The sequence below is a fragment of the Pelobates fuscus genome, chromosome 3 (genome assembly GCF_036172605.1).
Source record: "Pelobates fuscus isolate aPelFus1 chromosome 3, aPelFus1.pri, whole genome shotgun sequence".
Classification (NCBI taxonomy): Eukaryota; Metazoa; Chordata; class Amphibia; order Anura; family Pelobatidae; genus Pelobates; species Pelobates fuscus.
Window position 1 is genome coordinate 48623187 of NC_086319.1, and position 21131 is coordinate 48644317.

Genomic DNA, 21131 nt, shown 5'->3' on the forward strand with positions numbered 1-21131 from the left:
AAACCTACTCAAAAAGGAGAAAGATTGCAGAGAAGATTAAAAGGGGAGGGAGTACAGAAATCAAATTATAAAGGATAATTGCTTCATAAGAAATGACAAACTTCAAATTCCCCATTCATGCCCCTAGGGAACAGCGATTTTAATTTGAACACCCACCTCATCTCTTGTTTTGCCAATTTATTATCCAGGTTTTCACCCCTCCAGTCTCTACTCACTCTTTCTATCCCGATGAATTTTAATTTAGTGACATCGCCCTGATGCTTCTGAATGAAATGGGAAGAGAGGGGATGTTCTTTAAAGCCTTTCTTTATATTACGTATATGCTCCTCAATGCGGATATGCACTTGTCTGGTGGTCTTTCCGACATAGTGCATATTGCATGGGCATGTAAGAACATATATACAATAGGTAGTGTGGCAAGTGATCAACTGTTTGACACAATATGCTTGTTCCGTATTCCCACCCATCAATTCCTTTTTCACACACTTCGGGGCTGCCGTGGTCCTGCAAGCCAAGCAGTATCCACACTGAAAAAAGCCCACATCCTGATTAAGGAAGTTCCTACTTGAGCTTTCCTGCTTCAGACTACTTTTTACCAGATGACTTTTAATGCTTGGTACCCCTCTGTAGACAATCTTGGGGTTTTTTGAAACTATTTTTTCTAACAGGGGGTCTTCTTTTAAGATGAACCAATACTTATTGATTATACTTTTTATTTCCCTGTTTTTCCCTGAGTAGTTGAAAATCAGAGAAACTTCATTATTTTTATTCTCCCCTTTATTCCTTGTCTTTTTATTATTTTTATCAAGTAGCTCCTTCCTATTAATCTTTCCTATTTCTTTATGGGCCTTGTCTAGTAGGGTCTTAGGATAATGTTTAGCTGTAAGTTGGTCCATTAGTTGATTAATCTGGACCTCACATGTTTCCTCCCTCGTGCAGTTCCTCTTGAGTCTTAGCATCTGCCCCTTGGGAATATTATTCAACCAGGGGCCATAGTGACAGCTGTCGTAAAAAATAAAACTATTAACGTCTACCTTCTTGAAGAAGGTCTCTGTGTGTATTTGATGTTGAGAAATAAAAATACGTAAGTCCAAAAAATTCACCTGGCTATCACTATGGTCCATGGTGAGCTGGATTCCCCAGGAGTTCGAATTAAGGTAGGCCAAAAAAGTAATCAGATCTTCCGTAGTGCCTCTCCAGATCCAAAACAGATCGTCAATGTAACGGCGATAGGTGACCAGGCTCTGCACCCAGCCATGGTTCCCATATATAAAGGATTCCTCCCAATAGGACATAAATAGGTTCGCATAGCTGGGTGCGAACCTAGTCCCCATCGCCGTCCCGAGGATCTGTAGATAAAATGAATCCAAAAAATGAAAATAATTGTTAGTCAGGATAAGGTGGATACCTTCCAAAATAAAAGCTTGGTGGTCCGGAGATAAGTTGGATGAGGATGAGGCCATTATTTTTGCACTATTTCAAGTTTGCTGAGCATCTGGGAAATATCATTTGCAAACATCTGCTCTGATGAAGCTTGCCACCAATGCCTTGGTCCTTGCAAACATAAGGCAGGTGGCAGGCTGATCGAGCTGCCTAGCAAGGTGGCTTATACCGTCTACCATAGCTCCATATTTAGAAAAGTGGTGGTTCCGTGCAGGTGCTCTAATTGCTCATAACAAGTACACATGATTGATTAAGGTGACTCATGCCAATTTAGAATGATCTACTGGCTCACCAGCAACAACTTTGACACATAGAACATTCCTGCTTTATGAAGACATAGGCATTCTTTAAGACGTTAGTAGCATGCATTCCATCAATAGTCAATCTTCATTTTGAAGAAAAAAACTAAGAAACAAAACAACCATTTCTCTAAACAGAAATGTTGGTTGTTATACAAATAAACAAATGGTGGCATTAAAATATATTGGAGGGTTTTATTTTTTTATGTTTACTATGCAACATTCCACTACACAGCAGATTCACAGTCAAATGAATTGAACTGGAAAAAAAACAAACTAAAATCGGCTGTTTCTGAAATGTAAAAATTCTCAAAAAATTCCTGGATGGTTGGTTAATATTGTGGGTCTTTTTCCTTTAAATTACATGTGTGAAGAATTGACGAGATAATTATAAATTTAGGCTCAAGAAATCAAATTGGAAACAGCAATGTTTGAGATTATTGATCAAAAAGTTACATTGACTGCAGACAGCCATAAAATTTATTGTTATGTCTATTGCTTAAAACAACTTCCTTGTAATATGAAAGGGAATTGTCCAATGCAGTAATAATGAATAAAGACATTCATCTAATAGTGTTATAAAATGAAATAAAGCATAACGGCACATCAAACAGAATAAATACATAAGAACAATGAGGGATTTGATTTTTCCTGCGTGGACAAGCGGGTACTTGCCAGTAAAAAAAACATTATAGATATAATAGCTTAACAACTAAATGCTTCTTAACCATTTACTATTAACATCAGAAAGCAATATTTCTCCAAGACAGAAATTAAACTTTATACTATTTTTCTAGCTACTTTGACCTGCAATTGTTTAACTACACCTCTCAGAATTCCCTATAGTGAGAATTTAAAGTGAATTGAAAATATAAGGTCAAAGTATCACAACATAAAACATAGCGGCAGATCATTTTTCCAATGTGGCTATTTTAACCTTAAATTTGTGATTAACTTTGAACTAACAAAAATTTTCACTTTAGTTAATAACCCCGCTGACCATCAAAGAAGATATAACTAATATAAATAATGACCCCGAATTAATTAATGGTTACTCTTGAGAATGGATTTGACCTTCTATTCTTTACAATGTGCGAAGCTCTGTAGAAATTACACAAAATACATGGTACGCAGTTAAATAATACTATATGTAGAGTACTGAGGAAACAGCGGAAAAGCGCGGCATTTAAAAAAAAATTAAAAGTGGCTTAATAATGTGCAAACGTAATATTTACTGAGAATCTCCCAAAATAAGTATGTGCCAATCGATTTATGTATGCTGAAGTTGTGCTAGAAATATTGTATTTGGCCCAATTTTCTTTTTCAAAACATGTAACACATATGTAACAGAGAAAACATATCCGTTCGCCTGTGCCAGTCTCACACTGTATAATTCATGGTCAGTAAAGTTGCTGAACAATTGATAGTAATTCATGGTCAGTAAAGTTGCTGAACAATTGAATTTAATAAGAAACAGAAGACAGTAAAGGGAAATTAACAACCTATTTTATTATTATTAAAAATAAAATATTGTAATATAGTAATATAGACATGTTTTGTGTTATTTTGTAATAAAAACATTAAGATAACAACTAGTTTCAGTACATCTTCTGGCATACTCTTTCTCTAAATTGATCATCTTTTAGTCCACCTTGGTCTAAATCCATACTCAAGTGAGTGTATTATTTTTTTTATTTATTTTTTAAAATTCTTTATTTTTATTGTGCCATATGGGTTACAAACATGCCCATTATGCCACGACAGCAGTCACAGGATTATAAACGTAAACATTGTCATGACAGGATTAAGCTGCACATTTTTATAATTAGATATGAGGACTAATAGGTGAATACATGCGATCAATTTGAAAGGTATGCAAGTTGCTCAAAGGTTTGGCTCATTAACATGGGGTTGTTGCTTCATGCTTGGCACATTTTAGTAATTATTACACTTAAGTAATTATTAAACGACAGGCAAGTCACAGTGAAATTTTTTAAGCGAGAAAGCTGTGCAATGCCTATGAATGATAATAAAACAAGGTTTGTTATAGCGATTACGTCTTAACGGGCAGAACAGCAGAACCAATACATTTTAGGCAGTGGCAGTAGAATAGTACATGTGTAGACAGTGACATTTGGCAAGATGCACACTAACAGTATATAGACAGGCAAAGTCGGGATGTACTGCACTAATTTGCTTTTGTCATGACAACATGCTTATGCGCCTGAAGGTAGTAGTTGAGAGGTGCAAATAGCAAAGGTTATTTTGGTCGTGTAAAGAGACAAAATTGTGAAACATGTGAGTGGACAAATATCATAGGACAATAGTTAGCAAGTACAGATTTTAATAGAAATTGGCACTTTTATAAATTAAACTTGTTACACCCCTGCCCCCTCCCCAGCTTTCAATCAGACAACAGGTCCATTTACTTCCTGGTTTGGTTAGCTCAGTGGAGCTAAACTCGAGAGGCTACAATTGCCCAGAGCACCTGCCTTGCAAAAACTTCTCATTGAGCTGCATTGGGAAGTCTGTGATAGGACAGCCAAAGAAAATCTGGGCGGGGTTAGAAGGATAGGGCTTGCAAAGGCTGCAGAATAGAGATCTGCATGTTTTGTATGCTGTGTTTAGGTATACCCGAAATGGATAAATACATAATTAAATGAATGCATGCTTTCATTGGAGGAATATCTACTAAACAGTGATCTACATATTATGTTGGAATTTAACTGAAATTCCAATAAATTCAGAACACACACATAAGATGAATTAGAGACTACTTTTTTTTATTAAAGTGCTAAATTATGGCAAATTATACAAAAAACGTTAATATTGTTCTGCTTGCCCTATTTTGGTCAATGAGAAAAGGCTCATTGTTTTGCAATGCTCGATAGGTACATATAGCATCTTATTACCAACATGCAAGAAATTATATGGAGAAATTAAGAATTCTTCCGTACGCTTTTATTTTGTACAACGAGGCAGCTCTAGGCAAGTTTAAGGGGTAGAGGATTCACAGGATTAAGCCTAGGGAACACAAAAGACACAGACACCACAAAATGGCCATGTGATGGACAATGGGACCTGCATTAAAAAGCATGGACCATGGGGCAGGCCACATGACCTCCCAAAATAGACATGGGACACAGGAGAGAAAATGGAGAGTATACATTATAGAACTGAAATTAAAATGCTAAAAATGTAATTTCATTAGATTTTTTATAGAATCAATTGGTTTTTAATATTCAGGTCAAGGTCTGTAAATATATATCTTTCACAGATATTAATAGTTCTACATGTTTTATGAATACCTATGGTTACTTTTAGTCTTCCGAGGGATCCTGTAACTCACAATGATGGTTTTGTTCTCGTAGTTTGTAGTACGTCCTGTCCGGATAAGACACAAGCTATAGAATCGCTGACTTGCATTATCTCAATACTCTGATGATGAAAGAATTTACAATGTGTATCTGGCATGCTGCCCACTTTATGTTGTATGGTCTTATCAAGTCACGCTACAAAGTTAACCCACTGAGCCCCAACGAACCATTTCGTTCAATAAAATGAGAAATGTCAAGAACTGACCCGGGAATTTAAACATTTGGGTAAAAACAGAAGATTGAAAAATGTAGTTTTTACCAATGCAGCCATTGTATTTTTCTTAATATATATATATATATATATATATATATAAACATATTGGCAACTTTTTCTCTCTTATTTACAACCTTTGAGCCTCAAAATGGGAATCCCAAAGAGGCCATACTTCACTGTTAAACCCGTATACTGTATCTTTGTAGGAATATTACAAGATATGTTATCATTCCCAAATGCAAACAAAATAATTTAAATTATAGTGCACTCCTAAATTAAATGGCAAAGCCTGATTTATATTTCATGCGTCAAAAAGTAACACATTGACTACGATACAGTCCCAAGGATTTATATATAAAAAAATAATAATACCATAAATTAAAATAATCTGGTACCAATCACAATAACTGTATCTGTAGCAAGGTATGCAGTAAGTCAGTAGGCAATTTAAAAGGTAAAAAAAAAAACTACCCAAAAAACAGCAAAAACAAAATCCAAACAATCCACTGTTTACTCCCAATGCAATGCATGATTACCTGCTACATTAAACGCACACATTATGTTTGTAGTTGTAGGAGTAGCCCGTTGTGTTTTGGTCTATAATTACTTCTGAAAGTGTGAAGAAGCGTCCCTCACATTCGTTGCTGAGTACCAAACCTCCGTTGCTGTTTTTCCTAGAGGGTTAAGCCCCTTTCTGCATTTATTATTTGCTTGCATACTATCGTGGTCATTCACTGAATTGGGAATTATAGGGAACTGACGGGGATTTTTTTTTTAAATATATTTTAGTTTAAGGCCAAAATAATCGGACTTTAAAAAAAAAAAAAAGTCTCTACTATTTTTATTTATTAACCAATTTTGGCCTATAATGTACAATATTTCCTTGTCATTTTCCCATCATTTTCTGCCAACGAAATAAACCTTAAAGTGTAAAGAGGTTAAATATCAACATTTAAGAGAGAAGCACAACAAATACTAACCAGGATTTGGACTTGTGTAAATGTTGCGCATATTAAGCCGTGTTCCCTCTGTAGAACTGATTTAGCTTAAAAGCACTTCATAGTCTGTAATGAATGAAGACCTTAGCTAATGGGTAATCCCTAATGCCTCGCATGTTAAATTAGTACTTTTTTCAATTTCTCAGATGTTTCTTTGGGTGCACGGGTTGCACTTGAAAATAATCCTCACATAATTGCATTACAAACTGACAAAGAATAATCGCAACGAGGGGAAGGGAAAGATCGAGTCACATACAGCTGGATGAAGCTGTGGACATTTTAAATACAACACTTATCATCACAAAGATAGTATCGGCTCGTTCTTCATTGGCTCTAAGAGATGAAGTCATCCGCTGGAATGTAAAAGTGCCGCATTCATCTTCCACAAACTATTTGGCACAAACCTCTCAGCATTCAACAGCTCTGCAAGAGTTCTGAAATGCAAACCCTCGATTTGTTTTTCATGGGCTGTTGGCTTTTCTGTTGAAGACACTTAATGTATTTTGCTTTGATAGGAGTAATAACATGCTGTAGTGGAATCAGTGGGCATTTCATAAAATTCTAAAACATTTTTATATGGGAAATGTGCACATACTGATTGTAATCACTATGTTTATAACGAAAAAGGATCCAGATCATTGAACTGTGTATTGCGGGAAAATAGCACCACGGACAGGTTCTGGAGACATCAAGATAAACTGAAGGTCCAATAGTTTATGAACCCAGAACACAAACATATTTCACTGATATGTGTCTTTTTTATACATGTCTGTGTCTGCCCAGGATTGGTGGGCATCTCAGAAAAAATACATGGGTGTAAATAGCAATTGTCCTCATTAATTGAATTCCTTCTCTAATAGTGATTTGCTGCTAGCCGAGTTGAGAAGACAGTATTGGATTCAAGGCAAGTTCTACATATGATTGTGTTCATTGACTTTGAGATACCAAAATACAAAAACGTCACTGACGTTACAGAGTATGTTGTAAGTATATGTCATTGTGGATGATTTTGTTCATGAAACCAAGATGGCTGCACTCACCTGAACATGTGTACTTAGAAGGGTGTTGCTGGGGCCAATTCATAAAGCATACAAGATCCAGTGAAACTCACAGGACTTGCACCCCTCCCTGTTACAAGTCCCCCTTTTCCATGGCCCTATTTAACGTTGCACTGCAGAGTCCCAGGATGAAGCATTTCCCAAGTAAGTGGATTAATCTCATAAGAGCAGGCATTTAGGTGTCAGAGTAGGACCTGCCAAAGATGGGGTACATTGACGTTGTGGCAGGCTTATGCAATGTATGATCATATACTGTAACTAAACCCCCATTATTTTTGCCTAGGTGAGGTGTTTTTAAACAAAATTATTACATTCTGTGATATTTGAAATTACTGTTTTAGTGAATGAGTGAGTTTGCTGGATCTTGTATCTTGTTGGTTAATTTTATTTAATAAGGGACGGATCAGAGATCCTTGAACCACCCAGGCCATGATAGGCCATAACATGAGGATCAATTCCTAAAAGCTCGCAAGAGGATGAAGGCCTCCCAACTGTCCCAATTTCATCAGGAAAGTCCTTATTTTAAGGTCCTGTCCAACCGTCTCAATTTAGTTCCCTGGTGTCCCACAACAGGGGATACCAGGGAACTGACCTAGGGCAGTACCATACACTAGCACTGTCCTACAAACACTAGGACCAGGCTGAGAGAACTTAAGAAGTGCTTAGGAACTCCATACATTGAAGGCTGCTCATGTATGCCAACCTAAAGTACAGACTGACATAACCCTTCAATTGGTGGGTCAGCCCCATTTAATGATGACGCAACTAGGACCCGCCCATTGGCATTCTGTATCCATACCTCTCAACATTAGAGGATGAGCATGATGTGAGCATTGAGGTATCTGAATTCTGGTGCGGTTTTCTAGATGACTTTGGTGAATGCAAAGTTTAAAACCGAGTTTGTGATACAAAGTGCTTAACCTGGAGATTACGGTGGCGTGAACATGACAAGATGTTTTCGACCGGCTTAGGTTGTTCGAAAAAATGAGCAGACAAATCAACATAAAGTCTGGAAGCTCTTCAATAAGTATTATCTCATCATTAGAAAAATAAATAAAAATAAATATATATATATATATATAAAACTCTTATCATGTTTTTCTGGACCTGCAGTGAATTCAGATTTTTGTTTACGGTACCTCCTCTATTATTGTTTTTTTTGAAAAATTAAAAAAGGGTGTTACCTAGGACCATAAAGAAAACCAATGTGTATAAAGATACTCTACAGAACCCATTTGAAACCTCCCTGTTCCTGTGTATTCCTATTTCTCCCTTGTCCTGTAAAAGCACCTGCTTTGAGTGAGCGAACAATAGATTGAAGAATACAAAATCACCTGGAGTCTTGCCAGCTCGACTCTACCTTTGTGTAAGCAGAACAAACTCTTCAATATCTCAAAAGAAAGTGGATATGTCCCCTTTGAACAATGCTCAACTGTTTTGGCAGCGTATTATTTTGGCTTTCTTCAGTGAACTTCACAGATATGCTCATTCACTTAGTCAAGCTTTTGCAGGCAACATTTCGAAGTTTCAATTACTATCAGAAACACTCCTGGCCTGTTTCTTCCGTCTTTCTTCTCAGAACCTTTATTTTAAGACAGGATATCGGTGCTTTGTTTAAACACCGGAAGCATAGAATGCGTGTACAACCTGAGATCTGTACGCACAAACTGCTACGTATATTCTGTGCTTGCCTGAGGGCCAGTCATGTATAGGGTCAGTATTACTGTATGTCTGCAGAAAAGCTTTAGTGTTTTTTAAGCTTTTAAAAAAATTTATCTGTTTTAATAACACAATACATTTAACTAAAATGTTTTAAAATCATTGCTGTTTGCTGGTTATGCAGGAAATAAATAAGGGGAAACTAAACAGAAAAACACAAAACATTTATCTTCACATACCTCCCAAGTGTCCCTAAATACCAGGCAGTCCCTATTTGGGACCCAAATTCCCCTGTCCCTCTTTTCTAGGACTCCATATTATTGGTGTCACAGAACTCCACAGCAATAATACTCCCAGTAATGTGTCTTTAAAATGCAATAAATGTATTCTAGAAATCAGTTAGTGTAAATACGATATTTTGCTATTGTCCATTTTAGTTGCTGTATAATAAATTGTTATTAGTAAATCACCTACTATTTCTCAGAACAGCCCCACCCCTGGCCACACCCGCACTCACACCCCTAAAATTAAAGTGTCCATCTTTGTTTATTTGTAATGTTGGAAGGTATGTCTGCATGATGAGTATTGAGTCAGTGCTGATCTTCAATATTTTATTCAGAGCTGATCTTCAATGTTTTATTCAATGCTTAAAGGAACACTATAGTGTTAAGAATGCAAAGCTGTATTCTATAGTGTCCCTCTGCTCCCACTCACTCACCACTTTCCTGTAGCAATTCAAGGGTTAAAATCCCTTTAAAACACACACCTTATTCCAGCACTGAAGTCCCTTTGAAACTGGCTCTGTCTCTGCCTCCTTCGATGCGCATTAGGCCTTTGATTCAACGCTTTCCTATGGGTGGTTTGGAGAGTTGGGGGGGATTTGAAGACACTGGACGTTCCTCATGCACAGTGAAGCAGCAGGAAGTGCCTCTAGTGGCAGTCAGCCACTGGAGTCAGTCTTAACAGTGGCCCTATCAGTATTTAATGAGGGGAAAATTTTTTTTGCAGTAGTTTAGAAACGCTAAGATCCTTTTGCTGAGGCGGTGGGGGGTGGGGGGGGGGGTGGGCGAGGAATCGAGCAAAAAATATGGGACAAAATTTGTGTCTCTTTAATTTTGTAATATATTTCTGTTCTGCAGGGTCTCTCCCCCCTCACTGGTAGCTTTTTTGGATAACCTTATTTGAGAGCATTTAGGCATATAAAAAATGGAGCAGTTTTGAAATCTGCTTTGTTTCAGCAGGCTTACCAAGACCAGATTAAATTAGATAAGGAGGGTCTGGGTGCCTATAATGTCCCTTTAAATAAAGATTACATTACTTCATTTTGACAGGAGACCTATATCTACCTATTTCGGTTCTACTGAGCATCCCGATTGCCAGCAATGTAGTTATACTGACAAAAGGCTATTTGACTAAGGCGAAATTAGATTAATGCAGGTGCTTCTTAAATATATTGTTTTGTAAAAAAGACTAGAACAACATTGTATAAAAACCCAAAAAGGTAAACAATGTATTAGATTCTCCACAAGCAAATTTACCTTTGAGACAGTCATTAGTGGAATGTTATTAGATACTATGATCGTAGAATTACAATGAAACAAACAGGCTTTCCCAAGCTTGGTAAAATCATTTAATCCTCTATTTTACATAAATGGAAACCGTTCTCCATTATATGTCGAGGTTTTCAGTAACCATTTCAAGCTTTTTTGTTCAAACATTAAGTTAAAAAAATAAAATACACTGCGTGCAGAATTATTAGGCAAATTAGTATTTTGACCACATCATCCTCTTTATGCATGTTGTCTTACTCCAAGCTGTATAGGCTCGAAAGCCTACTACCAATTAAGCATATTAGGTGATGTGCATCTCTGTAATGAGAAGGGGTGTGGTCTAATGACATCAACACCCAATATCAGGTGTGCATAATTATTAGGCAACCTCCTTTCCTTTGGCAAAATGGGTCAAAAGAAGGACTTGACAGGCTCAGAAATGTTAAAAATAGTGAGATATCTTGCAGAGGGATGCAGCACTCTTAAAATTGCAAAGCTTTTGAAGTGTGATCATCGAACAATCAAGCGTTTCATTCAAAATAGTCAACAGGGTCGCAAGAAGCGTGTGGAGAAACCAAGGCGCAAAATAACTGCCCATGAACTGAGAAAAGTAAAGCGTGCAGCTGCCAAGATGCCACTTGCCACCAGTTTGGCCATATTTCAGAGCTGCAACATCACTGGAGTGCCCGAAAGCACAAGGTGTGCAATACTCAGAGACATGGCCAAGGTAAGAAAGGCTGAAAGACGACCACCACTGAACAAGACACACAAGCTGAAACGTCAAGACTGGGCCAAGAAATATCTCAAGACTGATTTTTCTAAGGTTTTATGGACTGATGAAATGAGAGTGAGTCTTGATGGGCCAGATGGATGGATTGGTAAAGGGCAGAGAGCTCCAGTCCGACTCAGACGCCAGCAAGGTGGAGGTGGAGTACTGGTTTGGGCTGGTATCATCAAAGATGAGCTTGTGGGGCCTTTTCGGGTTGAGGATGGAGTCAAGCTCAACTCCCAGTTTCTGGAAGACACCTTCTTCAAGCAGTGGTACAGGAAGAAGTCTGCATCCTTCAAGAAAAACATGATTTTCATGCAGGACAATGCTCCATCACACGCGTCCAAGTACTCCACAGCGTGGCTGGCAAGAAAGGGTATAAAAGAAGAAAATCTAATGACATGGCCTCCTTGTTCACCTGATCTGAACCCCATTGAGAACCTGTGGTCCATCATCAAATGTGAGATTTACAAGGGAAAACAGTACACCTCTCTGAACAGTGTCTGGGAGGCTGTGGTTGCTGCTGCACGCAATGTTGATGGTGAACAAATCAAAACACTGACAGAATCCATGGATGGCAGGCTTTTGAGTGTCCTTGCAAAGAAAGGTGGCTATATTGGTCACTGATTTGTTTTTGTTATGTTTTTGAATGTCAGAAATGTATATTTGTGAATGTTGAGATGTTATATTGGTTTCACTGGTAAAAATAAATAATTGAAATGGGTATATATTTGTTTTTTGTTAAGTTGCCTAATAATTATGCACAGTAATAGTCACCTGCACACACAGATATCCCCCTAAAATAGCTATAACTAAAAACAAACTAAAAACTACTTCCAAAAATATTCAGCTTTGATATTAATGAGTTTTTTGGGTTCATTGAGAACATGGTTGTTGTTCAATAATAAAATTAATCCTCAAAAATACAACTTGCCTAATAATTCTGCACTCCCTGTAGACAGACAAATGCTCATATACTAAGTTTCTTTTTAATTTTTTTTTCTAAGAAATCAATATTTTCTTTTTCTAAATACAATTACTATTGAGCAAAAATATGAATCGCAATTGAACATTTTTGTCAAGGATTTAAATCTGCAATACACAACGTAAAATGTATACACTCTTGACTTGTAGAAAGAGGTATTTGGAACGGCAAGACTTTGTTAGCTATGTACAAATACAGTTAGAGTGTAAGGTGATATTGTAATAGATACCTGTGTTAAAAGCATAAGTATATCAAAGCCAACCGCTAATAAATAAAAAAAAAAATCTGTTTAACAAACTCATTGACATCAAACAGTCCCCCACCCTCCTCTGTTTCTTGAGCAGTGTAATGTTGATATGTATAATCACCACCTTAAGCATCGTCTCGTATTGTGTGTACTGTCAAATGTCAATGCAAGATGTCGGATATCTCCATTGAATGGAACTTGGGCTTTCGAGCAAAGTAATATCCCCACTTTGTACCTGGGATTGTGCGTTGTACAACAAAGAAGTACTAACTGCTCAGTAACAAATACCTGTAATTAAACAGTATTATATGTGTAGGACAAATCCAACGTAAGAGTCTTTTGGATGTCATAGAAAGTGATGACAAACCAAAAAAACAAACAAAGAGAAGGCAGTTAATAATGAGTGGCATATTTGATATTGATAATAATGAACTGCAGATTGAGTTAATTATAATAGAAAGGAAAAGCATCTCAAATATATATATTTTTAAATCTCCTCCACTGTAGTGTGAACATTCAATCAAGTACTTTACACAAATGCGTCTTACATCTTAGTATTGAATGTAATAAAATTATTATATACTGTGTCAGCTATGAGATGAGAAATATGCTGGAAAGGAAAATCTGTCAGTATACTGGAAATTAAACCATTTAATACAACATTTTAAAAAAAATCACCAATAACTTGTGATAATTTTTAGCTACGTGATTATCCATTTTCTTTTAAGATTCATAAAGATTTAATATCAAAATCCAGTCTAGTCTCGGCTCAGCCAGGGCACACAATGCAAATGTGAAGGATATCAGAAACATTATTTGGGTTGTTAAGTGAAAGAAAATATAACCATTTATAACAATAATCGACAGGGAGCCAAGATGGAGGTGCCCAGTTTCAGGATAGACGTGTGGATTTCTACATTTGGTTTGATCTTTCGGACCTTACAAACCCATATTTGCTAAATATAAGGGATAGGTAAACGGATATTAAAAGTCGTGGGAAGTGATGGTCTTTATGAAGTTGGTGATTGCAGATAAATTATCATAGATGCTGCCATTAAAGGGACACATTAAACACATGGTCAGATTCCATCTTATTCAACATTAAGGTAAAGTAACTTGGAGTTGCACAGGTTTTTAATAAATTCTGCAAGTTAAAGGAATTTGGCAGAATTTATTTTACCTCCTTCAGCTTCTGGTCCCACTACCGCTTTTGCTGAGGTGCTATCTACCGAAAAGGCATTGCTAAGTATCTTGGATTTATGCGTCAATGGCATCATGTTACCTGCTCACTGCTAGTCTCATATAATGTTGCTTCTAATGTGAGTAGCATCAGTGAACAGTATATGGAAAAGGAAAACTGTACAGATAAAGATTGTGTTCTCTCGATATTTGCATATTTCCAAAGTGTTATCTGCAGAATCATTTAAAATTAGGGGGGGATGCTACTCCAATGACAGTATTTTACAGTATTGGTTTGCAAGAAACTGGTTCATGTTTTTTCCAGGGAATTATAAAAAGGGGGGGGGGGGGGAAGGGTTCGGGGGGAAGGGGGTAAGATACAGATTCTGCCATTTATCATGTAAAACACAATTCTCTAATGTAAAATCTAAAGGAATACAGAAGGAGCATTGACGTTGTATTAGCCAATAATAATTATAAAACTGCTTGAGTTATTTAGACATTACCGGGAAGAAAAACCATAATAAATTCTATAATACAAGCATTTTGTAATCCCCACTCCCCCCCATAAAAAAACTACTTGTCTTCAAAAATAACTATTTAAACAGAAAGAGATGACATAACAATTATTTTAACAGATTTCGATGTCATAGCAATTTAAGAAAAGTGTATTCAAGGGAACCACCAGCTTGTTGAAACCAAATTATGATTAAGAGATAATGTGATATTTTTTTATATACCGTTTACTATGAAACGGATTGAGCAACGAATTGTAGGGAGATTGTTCCCACAATGAGCGTTCTCACAAGAAATATGGGTGTGATGAGAACAGGTTTTAGTTCATGATTTTACATATTTCATAGACTTAAGGATCTTAGATTTCAGTATAAATGATAGTGATTATGGCCTTTTTTATTAAAGAACACCCTTTACATGTGAAGGATTTAGCTTAACTTTTTTTTGCCTTATTTAAAAAAAAAAAAAAGTCTTATTTTCTTTTTACTAGATTTCAAAAGTTTCACCGCTTTCACGTCTGTGTTTTCGGTGTATTGTGACTAATAGTTACAGAGCTAGTTTAGCCTCAGGTAATATCTTGCATTCCATTTGGCATGTCAATCACTGGCCAACAATGTCAGACATGATGTCATCTGAGGGTAGCCTGGTGCACGGAGACTGTATTAGCGCTCACCTAAATCGGAGGTGAGAGAAACATCTGTTCTAGTAGTTACAATGTATTGTGGTAAACACACGCACCTTCCCATGAGTCCTTTGGCTAAAAGCAAAAGTTAATAAAAGTTCAAAGAGTATTATTTCACAGTACCATATGCCTTCCTTAAAATGATTAGTAAATAAACCTAGTTCCATCACACACAGACAGCCCACTGCCCTTACACACGACACTTAAATTGGCCCATTGATTTCTACAACTCTCCACTTCTTAATTTACTACCACCCACCCATTAATCTAGTCCACCTTCTTCAGCTGTCCTAAAACAACTATTGCCATCTCCCCCATTCCAATAGATCTCTCTGACCAGCCCTCAGATCCTAATATTGAGCTATACCCCACTGAAGTGCTCTATCCTTCTTCTATCCATTATCTCTCCATTCTTTTAGAGCTCTCTCTATCCCCTCTGGTGGGCTAAGATATAGTCACTTATCGGAGAGAACAGTACCAGGCACCACAAGAAAAAGGAATGACTCCAGGAATTATCCTAGGTGCCTTCCACAACTTGTAGGGTTATGGACTAACTGCCAAGGTCGAGGGAACCAGACACAGAGCATTGAAATTACTAATAGAGCTGCTTAATGTTAGGCATTTGGAGTACAGTTTAACAAATGCCAAAAAATGCTACAAATGAACTATATATAATATTGTCAGCAAATGTAATATATTTAAAGGAACACTATAGGCACCCAGGCTATTTTATCTCATATAACTACTGGGCAGCCACAAGAGACAACTCCTAGAGTTTCATGGAGTTTGACTCTATGCTTTCCCATGGGGAAGAGTTAATGTGTGCATGGCCTGCAAATAAGTTTCTCCCAATTTCCGACACTGAAGGAGAAGAAGGAGGGTGGGGTTGGGAGGCAGACAATCATTAAGGCAGAGGGACACTACAGCGTTAATAATACACTTTTGTATTCCTAACACTATAGTGTTCCTTTAAGAATTTCAATAAAATTCATTACTATGCAAGTTTGGTATAAGTTTTGATTGCGACTTAGATGAGCAGAAAGGTTTAATAAATGAAAGATTGAAATGACTCTAATGAGAGTATATGTTGTAAATAGAAAGCAAGTTTATGAAGAAACCAGAGACATTGCTTATTCTCACTGCATGAGCTTTGATTCCTAGCTAGAGAAAAAAAGCCTCTATATGTCTTAGCCATGTAAATACAAACTAAACTACTGAAAAAGGTCAGGTATGCAGGCGAACAGTGGAAGTACCGTAAGTACAGAACACAATTACCTATGCTCCATTTTTGGATGATCGGTTCTGCTACTTTCCTGAGATGCTCAGCACTTGCAAGATTGATAGAGGAACCACAGGTGGACCAAAATGTGCCCTTTTGTGATTGGTGCGTATATACTTGTGCTATTATTTTGACTGCACTCATATCACCAAGACTTGACTCTCAACAAAAGCTGGCAAGGGAGTGTGTGTGTGTGTGGGGGGGGACTAGTGGACGGCCGTATCTGGGATAGGCCACGATGAATATGTATAGTGTCCTGGGTTGTATTTACAAGTGACTGCAGGGTGAGACAATTAAAATGTATGCCGATTATCATTGGTGGCAATGTAGTCACATTAAACAGACTCTCTGTCTCTTAGAGACGCACAGATCTGTGGATGCTAAGTCATGCTTCACAAGTCATACTGGTAGAGGTTGCAGGGATGTCTAGTAAGGTCACACCTACTGACTCCAGAAGCCTCCACCGGCCAAATACATGTATATCGCATATTCTGCAGGAGCATCATCATCCACACTGAGATCTGTAAGTTTTATGTGTAAAAAAAAATGCTGTTCTTTTTATTTGACCCCCTGACCAAAAGTTACTCACCTCCCCAGGGTATCAAGAGTGTTCTGAACTCACCACTCATTCATTCATGAATGATTTGAATTTTATCACCTCTGGATCTGACATCACACCTTTCTACTTGACTAATGTAAACAAAACATTCTTCAAAGTGAGGGATAACCCTTGGCACTTCAGATGTCATGGTTGGCTGACCAAGTTGAAAAATATGATTCAGAAACATCTGGCTACCATCGGTAGCCATAAGTGAGCTATACGTTTGTTTTAAAAAAATATTGTTAACAGATCTTAACTTATGACTTGATGAATGTTTCTTGAATACATTTATTTATTTATGCATCACAATTCGTAACGAGATCAGGCGTAAGACAAATTAAATTAGAACAATGAACTAAATAATTAAAAAAATGTACGGTATAATTACAACAGATATTTTATTTTAGTGAAAAGTGGAGCAGCATATATTTCGCAAAGAATCATGCTGATTGATAATCACTGAAGTTTTATTTTAACAATAGTAAGGGGACCACAATTTGGACATCCTCTGATATATGTGATGGTTACAACTATTCTCAAGTGAAAATATAAACGGAATTTGAAAATTAAGGTCAAAGTAGTCGAACATAAGGGTTTGCTGATTTAGAGAATTTTTCCAGTTGGATTATTTTGACTGTAAATTTAAAATTCGCTTTGAATTCTCACTTTTGTGAATTACTCTGCAAGTTCTCAAACTCTGATAGGCTCAGCACATAAGATTTGCCCACAACTTCTAGGTAGGAAACCCGGATGTTACTCTCCCTTTAAGCAGTCTATTCCTTTCGTCATACCACTGCAATTATCTGGGACTTTAGAGACATTTACGGGTTCTGTCATATTTCTCTGGCATCTTCTCAAGTTAACTGATAAATTAATTTAATAAAAAGCACATATGGAAAGAGGCATTGAAAGGAAATATTCCAGAGCGTTTTATTGCTATTATTTATATTTATGGATAGCACTGGTGAGTAAAAACGTAGAAACACTTTGTCATGTGGATTCAACCTGGTATAATAATGAATGCATGCTGTAATATTAGAATGAATTGACATGCATACAATAACTCCCTCATGAGTCGTCAAAATATATTTATTCTTTTAAAGGGACGTTAGAACCACTGTTGTTACATGCCATTGGAGAGCCATTATGTGAATTTAAGGAAGTGTCAATTACAATTACTCAGTTAAAGCATATGTTCCGTTCACTTATTAAATTCTCAGTTATTTCTTTAGGTGAATGTTAGAGTCTTGCTAAAAAAAATCAACTTGGTGGATTATAAAGCTGAAATTGTCTTACTGAATCATAGCAGGCCCTAATTTCCATGGAGTATTAAAGGGTTACTTCAAGCACCATTACCACTTCAGTGATTTCAAGTGGCCATTGTGCCCGGAGTCTGTATGTACAGCTTTTTGTATTGAAATGCTACACACACAGTTTAACCCCTTTCCTGTCGGAGATAAATCCAATAGCGGAACTAATGTAGAAAGTGCACATTTCTTTGCCCCCTCCCAGTGCATGGGTAGCCATAAGGTAGATCGCCATTTGTCGTACAACTCCCTCAATGCTTTGTCGCTGGGTATCTACCATGTGGTCATCCTTTAGAGTTGATTACACACTGAAAAAGGCACAGATGCACACATATACACACAGATGCACATATATACACACAGATACACACTGACACACACATACACACTTGCACACACTGATACACAAACAGATACACACATTGACATATACACACAGACACACACACTGACACATACTGATCACAATATCTATAGCCGCCCTCCCTCCCCACCCCCGCTTAAATAAGTTTGGGGCGCTGGAGGGAGGCTTTTTATGATGTCCAGTGGCATCTAGCTGAGTCTGATGGGAGTCTGATGCTCTCTCCTTCCTCTCTGGTCCTCGCTCACACCCTGTCAAATGGTAAGTGACTTGTACTGACTTCCTCCCATCACTGCAACTTCACATCTACAAGAGGCATGGTCATGCTGGTAAAGTGCCATGGCGCCTGACCGGGCCACTGATGAAAGCATTGATTGGGTGACTGTAAGAGCCTGGGAGACCCGTTGGGCCCCTGCAGCTTGCGAGCCTTGGTGCAGCTGCACCAGCTCGCCTTGCGATAATTCCACCGCTGGGTTTAACTCCACCTCCTGCATCATCAATGTGTGTCATTATGCAGCCCAGGAAACAAGGACAGAGTGCTCCTGGCTTCATAACCACTACCATGGGCTGTAGTTGTTATAATACTTGGAGTAAGTATTTAAGGTAACACACATGTCTATGATGAAGACAAGTTCAAATAATGAATACATAGCCCCAACCAGTCTACAACATTCCAAAAAGATAACATAATCTCCACTTAAAAACCTTGCTACAATTTGACAAGCCTCACATGAAAAAAAACAGCAAAGGGCTACGGAAAAAAGCAAATGCATCATTTATGTATCATCACTTCAAAATCACGCTCTATCTAAAGATGAAGGTAGAAGGGCTACATTTTTTAACAAACTGGATCCATCTGTTGACTTTTGTTGTAGAATCACATTCTCGGAATCAGTTGTGCTGATAATGAGTGATGGTTTGTGCTATAATAGCATGTTTATACAACCTTTTGTGCCATCATCCTTCAATTGCTTGACAGAAGAGGAGCAAATCTCAAGGATGTTTTACATGGAACATTTTAAAGGACAGTATCTGAAGGACTATCATTCCGAGACTGAAAAATTATACTCATTTATCTTGTATGTTTTGCTATTGAATGCAGGCCACACTATTTCATTCTTTAATAATGGTATAAATGTCTGGGGATATCATATTGTTGAAATACACTGTACAGAAATTCATTGTGGGGCGGTAGAAACGTTATTGGGGTTCTTGCAAGTTTGTCACATAGCAAGCACCGCCCAGAACTCTACTTTGGTACCACTTTTAGAGTTTCATTTTTAGATCCATTTCAGAATTATTGTCAGGATAAATAAAATTAAAAAAATGATCGATTTATATATTTAAATATTTCACAGTGAAGTAGTGAGCGCTAAAGCTCAGAATTTCACTTTAAAGCCAGATTAAATGTCACATAAGACAGCAACATCTAAACTATAAACAATAAATTCAACTCTGAGCCAAATTCCCAAAACACAAAGCCGTGAAATAGAACATACAAGTGATAAATAATCAAAGCTGCCAAGGTGGCAGACAAACTTCAAGGCATATATATATTGCTCTGCCCCAACAATAAGTCAGTTTTGATAATAGAAATTCCAAACCTATGATGGAATGTTGTTGCCAGGGCCCAGTTTATGTGCCGTTGAAACAATAACTTTGATGTTTGATAAGCTGTACACTTTTAATATGTTCATGGAGCTGACTAAACAGCACAAACACGGGGTTATTCAAGAATGGATTGTCAGAAAGTCAAGGAAATTCAAAGTGAATTTCACATTTTCGGTCAAACTTTGTCAAACTGAAAACACAGTTGAATTACACAGCTTGTTTGGCCTATAATATAAAAAAATATTTATTCTGTAGGGGCATTCACGAAAATGGCAATTATTTTTCTTATGAAAACAAGGGAGTTGCATATTTTAAGCAAAAACTGGTATGTACCTTTCTTACATAGTTTTGTGAATTGCGAGCTAGAGATAGGCTGAGAGCATTAGCGGACTCTCTCCGCCTGTAAGCATCGTCCAGTCTGAGACTTCCTTGTTGAAGCCTTGAACCATCTCCAAAAGCCAGGAGCACAAGCAAACATGTGCCATCTTTGCAACTTTGGGGTTAAACTTGCACAAACGGTTTATCCCATTAAGGTGAAATAACACCCAGGTACTCCAGACACTATAACAACTTTATTGGTGCCAAGAGTGTTCCTTCAATAGTAATAGAGGGTATGCAGAAAGACTACATTGCTTAAGAGAAACTCTTTAGTGCTAGGAATTCAAAACTGCTTGCACTGCCTCCATCTCCTTCACCGTCAGCGATGAGGGGGAACCATATGAGCATGCGTGGCAAATGCCACATGCGCATTTGGCCTTCCACACAGAAAAGCACTGATTCCGTGCTTTCCTATGGGGGAAATGAAGACACTGGACATCATTATGCAAAGCGAGAGGACACCCAGTGTCATTTCATGGAGTCCAAACAGCAGGAAGCACCTTTAGTGACTGTCTGGTAGATAGCCATATTAAGTGTTCTGGGTGTCTATAGTGTCCCTTTATTTGCAAGCATGTCAGAAACACCATATCAATGTAGCGATGACTGTTCTGAGGGCAA

General features: G+C 37.4%; 1 protein-coding gene across 1 annotated transcript in view; it reads right to left on the reverse strand.

Annotated features, from left to right (window-relative positions):
• LGR5 (leucine rich repeat containing G protein-coupled receptor 5) overlaps positions 1 to 21131 on the reverse strand; it is a 145289-nt gene that overhangs the window by 68193 nt on the left and 55965 nt on the right. The gene's annotated exons all lie outside the window — the stretch shown is intronic.